Below are 17622 nucleotides of genomic sequence, written 5' to 3' on the forward strand. Positions count from 1 at the left end.
AGTATAACAGATTCACAGAAGTGGAAACATGAAGATATTTTAAAATATCTACAGAAAAAGTAATATAAATTGAATCTTTAAAGTTCAGTGTTAAATTGAATACCAAGCATTCTATATTCCATTTATCTAAACCTGACTAGCAAATAAATAGCAATAAGTGTACAAGAGAATTGACATTGGAGTATCTGATTACAGTTATATATCCTAAGAGACAACTAAAAAAGCCTGGGGGGGAAAATCATTTAGTATAACTGGCTGGCTTTTAAACTGTCTTTAATCCTATGTAAACTTAAGGTCTAAGTAAAAATTAGCAGGAAATTAGCATGTTCAATTCTTTTTAGGTTGCCAGTTAACTAGTCCTTTCCTTGAAAATTATAGTAGGTAAATGCAATTTTCCAGAATTTGTTAATTTAATTTTAAGTCACTTTAAATAGCAAATAAATATTAACATGAAGATTAAAAATAGCAAAAAAATAGAACCTGATATTGAGAAGATTTATTTTGCCCATTACTTGACTTTAATATTCTTACCATGATTCTTCACATATTCTTGCTGTGCCTAAATTTTAAAATATTTCTTTTTCCTTATTCTCCTCCTCAAATATGCTTTCTGCAAGGTTTTCAAGAGTACACTGGTGGACTGGGGTTGTGGCTCAGTGGTAGAGCACTTGCCTGACATGTGTGAGGCACTGGGTTTCATTCTCAGCACCACATATAAATAAATGAATAAAAATAAAGGTCTGTCAACATCTAAAAAGTATTCAAAAAAAAAAAAGAGTACACTGGTATTTACTTACTCATTGTTATTGTGAACTTTCATTTTTAAAAATTTTTTTAAATGAGTATCCTTACCATTTTATAAAGGAAGGTAATATGTTTATATGGTAGTTTCAGGCAGGATTTTGAAACCAGGCCCTTGTTTTGCCAGTACACTGATCTTTACAGTGTTATCAATTCTATATAAATGATACCATTAATCTCCTTTATCTTTATTACTCTTGCTAGCCAGTATCCATAAAACCCAAGAACCAGCCAGGCCAGGCCCCCTAGGACTTTACCATGAACACTGAATATCTCTTTTCTCTTGTGAATCTAGAATCCATATATCCGAATGGTTACTGCAACTTCAATCCATCCAAAACTGATCATATCATATCCCTGCTAAAATGGAATGACTCCCTACTGCCTTCAGGATAAAGATCAACAGTCTTCAGAAAGCCATGAAAAGTCCTTTAAGAGACAGACTCTTATTTCTCTAGTTACCCTCCCAAGCAGCAGCACCATTTCTATCCTACAATTCCCACGTTTTTACTCCACATTCTGTACTGTTTAAACTTTTATAGCAAGAATGTCGTGATTTGTTGGCCAGTCAAAAAAAAAAAAAAAAAAAAAAAGATTTTTCTGAAATTTCTATCAAGAAAAACATGGCATAAATATGACTGTCAATGCAGTCAAAATAATTTTGCCTCACATTCAGTGTTCATCATGCTTAGTCAACAGTAAAAATTTTAGAGCTTTTCCCAGGGATTATGAAATTTATCAGCAAGTGTTTCATTTAAGTTTGGGTTATGAGTTATAGTTTGTTTATCCCTGAATCTAAAGCAAAAATAAATACACATTTAAATAAATATTTTTATTTAAATAAATAAATTTTGGTACTGGTGACTGAATCTAGGGGCACTCTACGACTGACCCATATTCCCAGTCTTTTTTATTTTTAATTTAAAACAGAGTCTTGGCCTTGAACTTGCAATCCTTCTGCCCCAGCTTCCCAGGTAGCTGAGATTACAGACATGTGTCACTGTACCTGGCTTAAATTTGTTCAATTATATTTGAACAAAAAACATACTTCATTTTGTAAATTTTTATATATCAATTACAAGAAGTCAGCATGTTTAAAGATTAGTTCTATAGTAAATTTCTAGCTGACAGCTCCAATGTAGGGCTGGGAAATGCTGAAATAACAACAGCTACTACGAGAGACATATTCAATAATGTACAGGTATTTACTGCTGAGAGAAATCTCTCAACTTAACAAAACCATAAAATTTATCTGAAAAGAAAAAGTTCTAAAACTAAAAAGTTTTGAATCTATATGATTTAATAGGTGAGCCTGCAAAAATCAAACACTGTACCATATGACCAAGTTATTGGCAAGATTACTTGATAAATCCACTTGCTTGGAATTCAAGATAGACTTTCTTTATACTGATCAGAAAATTCAGTAAGATCTTTGAAGAACTACTGCTATGTGAACTACTTGTCCAGTATAAAAACTAATACATCTGTAAAACAGCATGAAATAGTATTTTTCAGCTGGGTTCAGTGGTGAATGCCTGTAATTCCAGCAACTTGGGAGGCTGGGGCCCTAAGCAATTTAGCAAGACCCTGACTCAAAATAAAAATAAAAGTAAAAATAAAAATAAAAATAATGGTGCTCAATGATAAAGCACCCCTGGGTTCAATCCCCAGTACCCCCCCCCCAAAAAAAAGGATTTTTCAGACATCCAAGACTGCTGATATAAGGAAACAAAGGAAGTAAGTCCTAGGTTTATCCCAGTTTACTGTCTAGAGAAAGTTTCCAAGTTACATTACTGGTACATGCTATTGTCAAACTGAGAAGTAAGACATACGTGGAGTCCAAAAAGCACAGGTTAGATTTGTGGGGAAGAGCATCTTAGAGAAAGGAGGTGCAGAGAGAAAGAACTGTGGAAATCTGCAGGAAAGTTCCCTCCAGACTTTGGGTATAAGAGAAAACTTCCCAAGGCCAGGTTAAGAAGTAGTAGCAGGTTGAACAATTTTTGGAGCTTGTACAAAACCGGAAATAATTCATGTTCCCACCAGCCAGAGTAGAGAAACCTTTGACCACACCAGGTACTAAGGGGAGTCCTAGAATGGTTATATTAGCCATGAATTAAATGCTGCTCTAGACCTATACTTTAAAGTTAAAAGCTAGCTAGCTTCAAAATTGATTCCAAGTAACTTAAGTGTGTTGAAACAAACTAACAATATTTAAAAGAATGACATGAAATCCAGCACAACATAAAGTTCACAATGTATGACAACCAATGAAATGTTAACAGGATATTATAATTTGGATAAAACTCAAAAACATACTAAGTAAAGGAAACTAACACAAAAGGCTACAAATTATATCAATCCATTTATATGAAACTTCCTGATAATTAAATCCATACAGACAAAATGAAAATTGGTAGTTGCCAGGCACTGCAGAAGGGAGGTATAGGGAGCAACTGTTCAATGGCTATAGTGTCTATTCACGAATGAAGCAAATATTTTGGATCAGATAGAGATAGTGATCATATAACATTATGAATATACCAAATGTCACTGAACTGCATTTTAAAATGGCTCATTTTGTTATGTAAATTAAATTTCATCAAGAAAATTTAAATTTGCATCTACACATGCACATGTATGGTATTTAAAAAAATAATGGTCAAAACTCTTTCAAATTTGAAGAAAAGATTAAACCCACAAAGAAGTTCAATGAACCCAAAGCAGAAGGAAACAATTAAATTTGCCAACCTGTGATATAGAAAATTCTAAATGTAATTATAGAGGGAAAAAGTAGTATCTGTAATCATAACAAAATGACTACAGATCTTTTTCTCAATAACAAGAAGGTCAATAAATAATAAAATCTATTTAAAGAATTGGATTTGGTGTGGGTTTGGGGTCAATCTAGGATTTTATATTCAGCAAAAATATCTTTCAAATATTAAGGCATAATGCTTTTCCCAGGTAATCAAAAACCAAATTTGTTTCCAACAGATGTTCACTATAAAAAAAAATGTCAAAGTAAACTTTTCAGGCAAAATAAAAATGATACCAGATAGACAGTTAGATCTAGATCAAAAAATTAAAAATATGTCGGTAATATTGTTAGTACAAAAAGACCAGGCAGGACGCAAACCTCACAAATCATCTCAGCTGTTTATTCAGGAACAAAGTTTCACACCGGAACGGGGGATGCAGGGATGAAATGGCACCAGTGGACCCACTTTCCTGGTGGAAAATGAGCCACTGAAATAAGAAAGAGACTGGGTTTATATAGATTAATTTGAGGGTCTAGTAAACATATCAGTTTCCTTGTGCACTCAGGAATTTGAACTTTTTTGGGTCAGGGGTCTGTGGGCAGTGTCTGGAGAGGATTTACTTTGGAGGAAATTAATGGCTCCTAGAGACTGTTTCTTTAAGGGCGATAAGACACTTCCTTCCTGACTGCAGCTGGTACCTGGAAAACATCTGTCTTGGGAGATGAAGGCTGTCAGTGCATGGCCTTCTTTTTCACTCCTTTTTCCCAGGCCACATTATCTTAGGAATTTTTTCATTTTCCATATCTATTAAATATAGAGACATCTTCTCATTATTAAATGTCTTTGAAATATAATTGACTATTTAAAACAATCAAAATAACAATATATTATGGGATATATAAAGTGTACAAGTGAAATAACAGCACCAAAAGTGAGAGGAAAAAAACGCATCCTATTGTCATGATCTTACATAAGGGAAACATTATGTCATTATAAAAAAGGTAAAACATGGCATATTGAAGATGTATATTTGTGAACCTTAGAGTAATTGCATTCTTTAAAATAAAAAAAAAAAAGAGACACCAAATGAATTTTTTTTCTTTTTTTTTTTTCCTGACACCAGGGATTGAACTCAGGGGCACTCCACCACTGAGCCACATCCCCAGCTCTATTTTGTATTTTATTTAGAGACAGGGTCTCACTGAGTTGCTTAGCACCTCGCCTTTGCTGATGCTGGCTTTGAACTCCTGATCCTCCTGCCTCAGCCTTCGGAGCCACTGGGATTACAGGTGGGGGCTGAAATGGATTATTTTTATGATTAATTTTATTTGTTAACTTGAGTAGGCCAAGGGATAACCAGTTAAAGATTGAATGTGTCTGCTGAGGGTGTTTTTCTGGAAGATATTAGCATCTGAAATGGCAAAGTGAGCAAGCAGTAGGTGGGTATTATCAGTTCTGCTAAGTACCAGATTAGAACAAAAAGGCAGAGGGAAGCTGATTTTGGCCTGCCCTTGGTGCCTCTGCTTTTCAAGCCATCAGACTAGGCCTGAAATTTATATTATCAACTCTTCTGCCTCCAGACCTTCAAGCTTAAACCACCAGTTTTCCTGAGTGTCTAGTTTACAGAAAACAGGCAGTGGAACTTCAGAACCACCATAATCATGTCAGGAAACGTATAATAAATCTCTATAGATACTTATCTCTCCTACTGGTTCTGTTTCTCAGGAGAAAACTAACTAATACAATCATAAAGAATACTCATTCCAAAAGAAGGCAGACAAAAAGGTAAAACTAAAAAGCAAATGAGAAATAGAAAGTAAATAGCAAGATTACAGATTCAAATGCAAACATTTTGAGAATTATACTAATTATGTTACGTGTAATTGGTCTAATAATTTCAATTAAAAAGATGCAGTTACGTTCTCTTCACAAAAAAGCAAAACAAAAACAAAAAGTAAAAAGTAAAAAAGCACTTCACTTTAAAAATTACCTCAGAAAGTACAAGGAATAATTCTGAACTCTTGAGGTTATTAGCACTACCCTGATACCAAAGTCAAACATTATTTTACACACACACACACACACACACACACACACACACTTGCACACAGTCTAGAATTTCTTCATAACCATGGATGCAAAAATCTTTAACAATATTTAAGTAAACAGTCTAGGAAAAATTTTTAAAATATTAAAGGAATTCATCAGTAACATTCATAAATCTCAATAAATAATCTCATCACTTTCTTTAAAATTATAAATCAAGTTTCATAACTGTAATATTCAAATTTGAAATGATATGGAGTCTTGTTTTAATAAGAAATATGTAGCAAAAAACATTAATAACATTTTCCAGATTCATCTTACAGTAATCCCAGAAATCAAAAACTGTTACTAGTTACAGCAATTTTGACATTTATAATTCTTTCATCCCTTACTTAATCCCCTAGACTTTGAACTCCATAAAGACAGCACCTGTGGTATTACTTTTTAATATCCTTCGCCAGATTTAACATTGTCCTAAATTTATTTTGAGAAAGGACTTTATAGTTACATGGTAACAATCTAGAACTTAGTGTAAACAGCATTTTAAGTATCAGTGTGTTAAAGACAGTTGGTTTAAGAATCAATAAAGTCTTAGGAGTACACCTATTAATTTAGATTTTCACTTTCCTTGATATTTCCTTTCCACAATGACTATATATTGAGCATTTGGACCTTCTACATATATTTTAATAAAACAAGCAGCATTCTAGTCCTGAAGTAATATTTATAGTTCACAAGGAGAGCCTATAACCAAGTAAGGCAATGTTGTCACCTCCCAAAGTCTACTAGTAAGACAAAGATAAATATCTAAATATTCTGAGAGCATATCCTTTGAAAATATTATAAACTTCACAGAATACATCAATGAAATTTATTTTTGTTCTCCCAAATCTTGACACTTTGAACAAAGTCATTCTAAACAAAATAAAATAGAGATCCAAAAACTATTTTCTTCATTTCTTTGCCAGAAATTTTTTCTTTGGAAGACATTTTCCTAATTCCTACTGATTTGCTCCCCAAATTGCCATTCATTATGCAGCAAAAATTCTTTAAAATGCTAAATTATATGAACTTCAAAGGTTACCTTAGGAATCAACCCAAATGTCTTTTTCTGCTGAAAGATGATTTGCCTGCTTCCCAGTTAATGTAATTATCATAATCAAATCAAATTTTTCCCTGAAATCACTGACCATCTTAACTGTTTTAGAACAAATATTCCTTATTCTTAGTCTTATGAGCAAGATATGAAATTATGGATACATAATTTGGACAGAGGAAATAAAAAGATCAAAAGATGGAAGTAGGAAATATCCAACAAATGCTACTAGGAAATTTTCACAACAAGTCTGTCTAAAAAATCATGAAGTGACCCTGAAGGCACTAACTTCTTCATGGAAGAAATATAAAGTTAGACTAGATGACTTTAACAGGTCCTTCTAACCAAAATTACTGACTACTAATGAAAATGCTAGACATATTTAGATACAGACATTAAGAAAAGAGGGCAAAGAAAGCAGTAAAGAAGACAGAAAGGAAGAGGGGGAGAAAACAGAAACTGAATGTCAAGAAACTCTTCAAAGCATCCTATGGTACAGGAGACAAAAAGTTTACCAAATAGAGTATGTTACTGTCTTTTATAGGCCTGTACAAAACAATAGATCTCAGGAGTACAAGTTGTTGCCAACATAAATCTACCAGAACCTTAGTTACAGCAAATGTGATATAAGGGATTTTGTGAATATCCTACAAAAATCAGTTATTACATTATCATATGGCAGGAATGCTCATTAATATAGTGTATGATTATTAGTGTCTAATTTTCCAATAGAAATACAATGTTAGGAAAAAACAAAATCTAAAAATGCCTAAAACCTAAAAATACTATCATAATTGCACTCTATAACTTGCTCGATCAATCTAGCAGATATGTTGACACATAGTATATGTTAAATTTTTAGAAGATTCTTGAATAATGGGGCCTGAGATAATCATAGTTATTATTCAAAGTTACACTTAAAATATATCTCCCATTAAATAAATGACATCTAAACTACCCAACCCTGTTTTTCTCTACTATCCAATATTAACCGTGATTTTTGTATGTTTGTCTTGTACCCTGCACAACCTTGCTGGACTCACTTATTAGTTCTACAAATTGGGGTTTTTTGTTGTTTTGTTGTTTTTGTAGATTTCTTAGGATGTTTCTATGTAGACAATTGTGTCATCTGCAAATAGGGAGTTTTTCTTCTTTTCCCATTTGTAAGCCTTTTATATTCTTTTCTTGCCTTATTAAAATGGGTAAAACTTCCAACACCATGCTGAAAGAGTAGTACAAACAGACATACTTACTTTGAGACAGATCTTATGGGAAAAGCACTCACTCCTGAACCATCAGACATAATGTCAGTTTTAGGTTTTTATAGATGTTCCTTAACTAAGAAAGTTCTCTATTCACGTTTTTGTTTTACTACAGGTATTCTTGGTTTTACAATGGGTGCTCAATTTTATCAAATGTTTTCTCTATCAACTGATGTACAAGATCATAGAATTTTTCTTCTTTATCCTATTAATATGTTGGATTTTAATGACTGAATTTCAAATAGTAAACCTCCTTGCATTACTGAATAAGCCATATTTGCTCACAGCATATAATTTTTTTAAAGTAACTCTTTTAACTCTATTTGTTAATATTTTGTTAATGATTTTGGAGATTTACACTGATAAAGGTGTGCTGGTCTACATGTTCCCATTTGCTTTAATTTTCATACTGTCCTTTTTAGATTGTGTTATAAAGGCAAAAGAGTTGTAAAAATTATGTATTTCATATTGGGAGAAGTGTAATTGTTTTGAGTTTTTTAAGAAATTCCTACATTGCTTCAAAGTTAAATTAAGTTTACAGAACTTTTCATAGTTCCCTATTTTTTTTTTTTCATTTCTGCAGGGTGTATAATGACACTCCCTATATTTCATTCATCATATGTTTGCATAACATATCTTTCTCCCTCCGTTTACTTTCAACCTGGCTATCCTGTTATATTTAAAATGAATTTCTTGGAGACATTATATGGCTGGGTAATGCTCTACTCACTTGCTAATATTTAACTGGCATATTTAGACGTTTTACTTTTAATGTTATCATTGGTGTATTAGGGATTAACTTGCCATTTTAGTTTGTTTATTCTCTGTTTCTCATTTCACCCTATCTTCCTATGGGCTACTTAAATATTTTTAGAATTTCATTTTACCTAGTGTTTTTGCATATATTTTGTATAGTTTTCTTAGTGGCCATTCTATGCTACATTATGTTTACATAAATTTTCATAGTCTACTTGTGTCATCATCTTACCCTCCCCTACTTATAGCTGTTAAATTTTCCTCTACATAAAATCATATCTGTCCTAAAATTGCTTCAACTGTCAAACAATTTAGAAAACACAAAAGGGGAAAGTCAATCTACTGTTTTCACCCTTTTACACCTTGTATGTTTTTTTTTTCCTTCTTCCTGAAGTTCCAATCCATCTTTCATCACTTTGTTTTAGGAACTTTTTTATAGTAAGTCTGCTGGTAACAAACTGTCTTCCTTCAGTTGAGACTGTCTTGATTTCCTTTTTATTCCAGAAGGGTATTTTCTCCCAATTCAAGGTTCTACATTGATAGTTCTTTACTTTCCGCATTTGAAAAATAGCATCATTTCCTTCTGGTCTATCACTTCTGATGAGAAATCAGCTATCATTTGAACTGTTGGTCTCGTCTATACAAAACATCATTTCTTTTCTGCCAATTTTAAGACTGTCTTTAGTTTTCATAAGTTTGACTTGGATTTCTACGGGTTTATCCTGTTGAATGCTTGCCTGGCTTCTTCAATCTGTAGGTTTCTCTTTTGTTATATGTGGAAAAAATTTCAGCTGTTATTTCTTTACTTTCCCAGTCTTGCCCTTCTTCCTCTCTTTTTTGTGAATCCAATGGTGCAAGTATTTAATTTTTATAGTCCCATAGTTCCCCAAAATACTGCACACTGCTGTGCCCCACCTCCCCAGTCTAATTTCATTTTTGTTCAGATTGGGTAACTTCTATTCTCTGCTAGTTCACCAATTCTTTCCTCTATCTGCTCTATTCTGTTTTTAAGCCCACTCACAGGGCTACTGTATCAATTATTGTATTTTTTAGTTTTTTAGTTCTGTTTGTTTTTTTCCTTACATCTTCTATTCTTTGCCAAGGTATTCTGTTTGTTCTTGTTGTTTTCCCTGAGTGACTCTGGTTCACTATTCAGTTTCATGAAAATGTGTATCAAAACATAAATCTAAATAACTGAATTTTGTTGATTATTTTCTCAAGTAGTTTTGGTATTCAATGAAAAAAGCAACTAGTTCAATTTACAAATTATGTAAGTACTTAGGACTAGGGATGTAGCTCACTGGTAGAGCACTTACCTAGAATGTACAAGGTCTTGAGTTTAAACCCCAGTACCACCATCCTAACTCAGCAGTTGCTCAGTCAATGTTTGCTGATTCTAAATTACATAAGTACTTGCTTTTCCTCAAAACAACTATCACAACTTCACATATTGAAGGTACTTTACACATACATTACTTCATCATACAATATTAAGAATACATGTACTTGATGGTTGACATTTAATAAAATACTGCTTTATCAAGGATAAACTTTTAAAACTGCAATTACATGGTAATAAAGAATATAATGACTATTACTACAGTATGGTGATGCCACTGTTTGGATTGATGCTAAGGTACCAGCAATTTCACCAATCATTACTTTTGTACCATCTATAAAAATGTAAACACAGTAATAAGACAGACAATGTTGTAATGTTGTTATAAAAACAGTCTGACCTCGCAGACTCCCTGGAAAACACCATGTGGATCCTCAAGTATACCTGAACAACTCTGAAAATTGTCAATCTTAAGAACTATTTAGAAATCACCAACAGTGTGAACATTTAAGAAACTGAAAGAGAAAAATCACCAAAGAAAATGAAAGTAATCCTATTTAGCAAAAGAACCAGTAGACCACAGATCTACTCTACCTGTCCTAATCGTCTACTGTGTTTCTATCATAAGACTTTATATTATCCTGTAATACATATAAAGAAGCTTCAGTAGTAGTCTTTATAGTATTTTTTTTTTTTTAAAGAAAAAGAAAAACCTGCATTACTTGTAGTCTCACTTCTTTGTACTCTTAAGTGGGAAGAGTTCCTCAGTCTGCTCATGTCTGGACTTTGATGTTTTAAAGAGATTTTATAGACTGCCCTCAACAGATCTGCCTGATGCTTTCTCATGAATAGATACAGGTTATGCACTTCATGTAAAATACCAGAGAGGTGGTAATCACGTGCTCTTTCCAAATATCAGGAGGTAGATAATGTTGATTTTTCTCATTATTGGTAATGTTAACTTGTCACTTGGCCTTCTGTTAACATCCCATTAAGAACTGAATTCTATGATTGCTAGCAATGATGATAAGTGAATTCATTGTTCTGCACATAACATCACCATTGTTACAGGATACCTTAACTGCCCCATATTTGATCAGTTGGCAGCCCCTCCCCTTCAGGCTCATTCTTATGTCCTTTTGACAAGTCCACACCATTCTGAGTATTTCCTTATATTCTGGTACAAGATGCTAGAGACATGCATTGCACTTTCCTAGTCCCAGTCCTAGAATTAGTTATTTTCTTTTTAAAACCCTAGTTTCTTTAGTGGAGAACCATTAATGGTATTTTTTAATGAAAAATTCCCTATTTTGATTTATTCACCTCTCCATTTATACTATGATTGCTCTCTAACACACCTGATTACTTTTACTGAGCTGTCCAGATCAAGTACAACTTTTACTGTATAAATTTTTATCTATTTATATTGCTGAATTAATATTCTGAAATATTTTTTCATATATAAAGACAGTTAAAGCCTACTATTTATATCCTTTAACAGAATCACTAGAGAAGAAAGGGGAAAATGCCCAAATGTGATACTATATGCTAGGCATGATCAAAGTATAAACATTGCATATTTCAATTTTGAAATAGTAGGGATTCTATGGATATCCCAGTGGACATTCGGCAAGTAATTACAGAAACTGGGTTTAGGGTAAAGAGCGTACCTAAGACACAACTATCGAAACTAATAGCTTTTGATCACTTTCCCCAGCCAAGGGAGAAATCATTAAAAATGGAACATGAGCCAGGCCTGGTGGCACATACCTGTAATCCCAGTGGCTCTGAAGGCTGAGGCAGGGGCATCGCAAATTCAAAGCCAGTCTCAGCAAAAGCAAGGCGCTAAGCAACTCAGTGAGAGCCTGTCTCTAAGGGATGGGGATGTGGCTCAGTGGTCAAGTACACCTGTGTTCAGTCCCTGGTACCCAGACCTCCCAAAAATGGAACATGAGGCTGGGTGCAGCAGTGCACACTTGTAGTCCCAGCACTTTAAAGGCTGAGAGAAGACCTCCTGAATTCAGGAGCTGAAGACCAGCCTGGGAAGCACAGTGAGACTCCATCTCAAAATTTAAAAAAAAAAAAAAAAAGAAAGAAAGAAAGAAAGGTAAAATAAAATTAAAAAAAAGGAACATGAATCAAAAAGTAAAATACCAACATTTAAAGAACTAGGAAAAATTCACCAATGACAAAACAAATCATTAAATACAGGGAAGAAAATGAGAGCATATAGTTCTAAGGTTTTAATATTCTTTATTGTTCTATCATAATCTATATTATTTTCTTATGCCATAGTAGAATAAGTATATGGGGCTGTATATATATATATATATATATATGTATATATATATATATATATATGATCACATATATTCATTCAATTATTAGAATTCACTTTCAAATAGGGTTCTGGAAATTAAGCAAGGAAAATGTTTAATATGAAAGTGTTGCAAGTAGCAAAAGGACAAACAACAATTACTCCCCAGTTTTTGTTAGTTGAATTCTTTCTATAAATCATATTTAAAGCACAGTATAAATTTAATTTGATACAGTTATAATTATGCATGTTGCTAGACAATATGAAATTACCAACACCATCCCTATAAAATTATCTTTTAAATGACCTTAAGAGATAAAATTTGCTCCAGATACAGTGGAATACACCTGTAATCCCAGCTCAGGAGGCTAATGCAGAAGGATCACAAGTTCAAAACCAGCCTCAGCAACTTAGGGAGGCCCTGTCTCAAAATTAAAAAGGGTTGGGGGTATGAGTAGTAGAGTTAAGTGTCCCTGCGTTCAAACCCTGGTACAAAAAAAAAAGTTAAAAATTTCAAAATGGATTGCTGATTAACTATAACATAAAATCACAAGTACTTTCGTATTTACTGATCACACAAAGGTAAACTACATTATTCTGTGTCTCCCTTTCACAGAAAAAATAATTACACAATTACTGTGACTATGGATGAGACAAGATTCTATCTTAACTATAACCTAAGTTAAACACAAAAAGATGTTTCTACACATGGCATGTTTCCCATCCTAGTTTCTCATAATTACCTTACTATATTACAAACTCTGACAGCAAAGCACTTGTTCACTAGTTATTCTTCAGTGCATGACATATAGATACTTAAATATTTTAAGTATCAATGAAATATGCTTTTGTAAATCCTTATTACACAAACCCCTTTTTATTTTTTAACTGGAAAAATATATGAACTCCCAAACAACTGATATTATATAAACTTTAAACACAGTCCATTTGCAAATGGCTACTTCCTCTGTATGCCAACTCCCAATCTGTCCAGAAATGAAACTCTCAACATTTTTAAAACCTCTCAAGATAATGAGTATTATGTCCAAAAAGGTAAGAATGGTATTTTATGAAGTACCTAAAACACTGTAAGCAATCAATTAATAAACTGAAGGATTTAAGAATAAGATTTCACTCCCAAAGGTATAAAGCTATCTCTTAAGCAGCAAGACACACAGCAAAAGCTTTATTAGAAATCTTTTTAAATCTAAATTTACCAAAACCAATAACAAAAACAAAAAGTCCATTATCTCTTTTTATCTGGTTTTATTCTGAGAACAGAATTACTCTTTGAAATTAATTTCACCTCACACCAGTTAGAATGGCAGTCATCAAGAATACAAACAAGCCAGGCACGGTGGCACACACCTGTAATACTAGTTACTCAGGAGGCTGAGGCAGGAGGATCGAAAGTAACTTATCAAGGCCCTAAGCAACTCAGCGAGACCCTGTCTCTAAATAAATTATAAAAAAGGGCTGGGGATGTGGCTCATGGTTAAGTACCTCTGGGTTCAATTTCTGGTACCAAAAAAAAAGAAGAATACAAACAATAATAAATGCTGGAGAAGATGTAGAGAAAAGGAACACCTTTTACATTGGAACTGCAAATTAGTGTAACCACTATGGAAACAGTACAGAGGTTCCTCAAAAGACTAGGAATGAAACTACCATATGACCCAGCTTTATCACGTCTTGGTATTTATCCCAAAGGCAGCAATATGTGCATACCCATGCTTATTGCAGCACAATTCACAATAGCCAAACTGTGGAACCAGCCTAGGTGTCCACTGACAGCTGAATGGACAAAGAAAATGTGGTATATATACACAATGGAGTTTTATTCAGCCATAAAGAAAAATGAAATTATGTCATTTGTAGGAACATGGAGGAATTTGAGAACTTTAAGTTAAGTGAAGTAAGCCAAACTCATAAGGTCAAGGGTTGTACGTTTTCTCTCATATGTGGAAACTAGGGAGCAAAAATCAAAAGAAACATGTCAGGGGCCAGGAATCTTATAAAATCAAAGGGAAATCAGTAGAATAGAGAAAAAGGACCAGGTGAGGAGCAAATGGGGGGGGGGGGTGTAAGGGAAGGTAAAGGGAAAATACTAGGGAATGATATTGGACAAATTATATTGTCATAGTGAGTCCGTGAACGAATATGTAACAACAAATCCCACCATTATGTACAACTATAATGCACCAATAAAAAAATGTGAGAAAAAAAATAATTCTTAAATTACGTTCAGGCACCTCGTATGTATTAATTTAAATTTTAATGACTACTTTTAGTTTAAACAAAGTAAATGTTATTTTGTGAGGTTTTGAAAGTTTTTTTTTAAAGGTTGAAACTAATGGATCTAGAAAATAATCTTTAGAAGAACTGTGTATACAATTATGGATAAAAAAGGAAAGTTAATGTTTAGTGCATGCAAAAAAAATGAAATAACATTTATATGTTGGGCACTCTGTTAGAGATTTTACGTTCGTTATATCATTTATCCTCCAAACTATCTAGGGGGGAAATAGAAGTATCAAGAAAATTAAGCAGCTTGCATAAGATCACACAGCTGGTAGTGGTAGAAACCAAATCTGAACTCAAACTAAGATAATTCGTGTAATATTTTTAACTATGTATCATAAAGTCACAGTCTTACTCTCTTATAAAGAAGCAATGTTACTGAAGTCATTTTCTCCTCATCTTAGAACACTTAAATTCAAGTGGCTTATCACTACCAACTCACAGAGGCATGCATAGTAATTTTAAATGTGTCACTCCTTTAACACAGGAGTCATAAGTACACAAACATGACAATAAGAGGGTGTGAGACAGGTGAAGACAGCTGACAAGAGAAGTAAAAGGTTGGAAAACAAATACCTTAACATGGAAATCATCCAGCTACTTGTAGGCTGCAATACTACTTTGGGTAGTATGTTTTAAGTTTTAAAACACATAATCACCCCAAAACCAGAAAACTCTGTAGGCACAGCATTTTCAGTAACTGGAATTGGTAAAACAATCTCAAAAAAGAGAAACTAAAGTTCTAGTAGTGAGATGGTTTAGATAATGATAAGAATCCACACTGACTATGGTCAAAATTAATAAAGTAGGGAAAAGTATAAGTCAATCAACCAGGAGGGTCAAGGAACACTAAAGGTTAGATACTAATAAACCTAAAGTAAAAAGCTGAAACTTAAAGGAAGATGTGAAACAGGTACTTAAATTTTGAATGAAATACTGGAGTATCCAGAAAAGGGTAAATGATAAAAGAAAAGAGATATAGTAAGGTGCCATCCCAAAGAAGGAAATTCCTTCCCAGGAGAATGAAGAATAGTCTATCATGACTCATCAAACAATGGACCCAGGCCAAGTCAGTCCTACCACTAGTTTGTTTTTATTACAACTTGATTGCCGTATAACTCATACAGCATACAATCCAGATACCTAAAGTATACAATTCAAGGGTTTTAGTACATTTAAGGATTATGCAGCCATTAATTACCACAATGAAATTTATAGTATTTTCATCACCCCCCAAATGTAATCATCCAACTTTCCCACCACAGTCCTAAGTAGCCACTAATCTACTTGCTAGTTCTACATACTTGCTTATTCTTGATACTATCTATAACTAGAATTATATAATATGTTATCCTTTGCAAATGTCTTCACAGCAGAATATTTTCAAGGTTAACCCATGCTTGCTACAAGAATCAGTACCTCTTAATGCTGAATAATATTTCATTGTACGACTATATTACATCTTATTTATCCAGTCACTAGTCAAGAGAGGTTTGGATAATTTCCTTTTTTTTTTTTTTTTCCTATTCAGAACAACACTATTGTGAACATTCAGGTATAGGTTTTTTGCTTCATTTCATACTTTCTTTTGGATATGTGTGTGTGTTTATGGTCAACATCTGAAGAACTATTTTCTAAATAACCATAATTATATTCCCATCAGCAATGTATAGAGATGCCCAATTTCTTCATATCTTTAACAATACCTGTGTTTTTGATGACAGACACCATATTAGGTATGAAGTGGTATATCACTATGGTTTTGATTTGTAACTCCCTAATGACTATTATGCTAAGCATTTTTTCATGTGCAATTCACAATTATATACCTTCTTTGGAGAAACATCTACTAAGACCCTTTGCCGATTTTAAAACTTAGATCTTATAATGCTGAGTTATAAGAATTCTTTATGTATTCTGATAGAAGTCTCTTTTCATATGTGATTTGCAAACAGTTTCTCCTGAGAGTTACCTTTTCATTTTCTTGATGTCTTCTGAAGCATAAATTTGTTATTGTTAATAATGTTCAGTGGATCTTTTTTCTTTTGTTGCTTGTGCTTTGGCATCATATATAAAAAACTGTTTATCACCTGTGTTTGTAAATATGTTATTTTTGGAACACAGTCATGATCATTTGTTTTTGAATTATCTATAGCTGCTTCGTACAACAATGACAAAGTTGAATCACTGCAAGACACTATATGGCCTGCAAAGTCTAAATATTTACTACCAGGTTCTAAGTAGAAAACAATTTCCAACTTGTGGTCTAAAACAATGTCAACAACTCCCACCCACCTCTAACCAAAAATAGCCCTCTTTACTTTAAAGGGCTAATAAGGAAGATAGTATCCTTCAAAGTGGAAGCAGAATTTTGGTTAGGGAAACTAGACAGAGAAAATATTTTGATGAAAAGGCTGATCACATGAGGGGACAGCTATATAATAGTGAGGCAAGAAAGACAGTATAACAACAGCAGCCAGATACAGCTTTCACTATTTATAATCTATCAGTAATCTGTGACATTTGTTCAGAGTATCAAATAAAATATTGATAAGGTTGCTTTTAGCACTGTAAGGCCCAGTCCCTAGTGATGGAAGGTAAGCAAGGGCCAGGTTACAAGAACTTAACTGACACAGTAAGGAATTTGGTCATTTTCTAGTATGAAAGAGCCAGGACAAATATAGTAAGACCTTAAAAAAAAAAAAAAAAAAGCCTACCATGAGACTTGCAAGAAAGGTTTTCCTCCTTAATAAGAAAGAGACACTAGGGAATAATTCCTACTCCTTCGTCAGATGTTGGTATCTGATATTATAACAGCCCTCTCCTGGCAAGTAGAGCTTTAAAGTAAATAGGGCTTATGTCCTCAATAAAAGTGATGTACTACTAAACATCACTTTTTTATTACTCTCCAGTTCTGGGCTTCTCATGCTTTCAAATAATACATT

The 17622-nt window shown here is 33.3% G+C and overlaps 1 protein-coding gene across 1 annotated transcript in view; it reads right to left on the reverse strand.

Moving 5' to 3' along the window:
* Positions 1–17622, reverse strand: part of Ppp3r1 (protein phosphatase 3 regulatory subunit B, alpha) — a 62118-nt gene that overhangs the window by 30648 nt on the left and 13848 nt on the right. The gene's annotated exons all lie outside the window — the stretch shown is intronic.

The sequence above is a fragment of the Sciurus carolinensis genome, chromosome 13 (genome assembly GCF_902686445.1).
Source record: "Sciurus carolinensis chromosome 13, mSciCar1.2, whole genome shotgun sequence".
Lineage (NCBI taxonomy): Eukaryota > Metazoa > Chordata > Mammalia > Rodentia > Sciuridae > Sciurus > Sciurus carolinensis.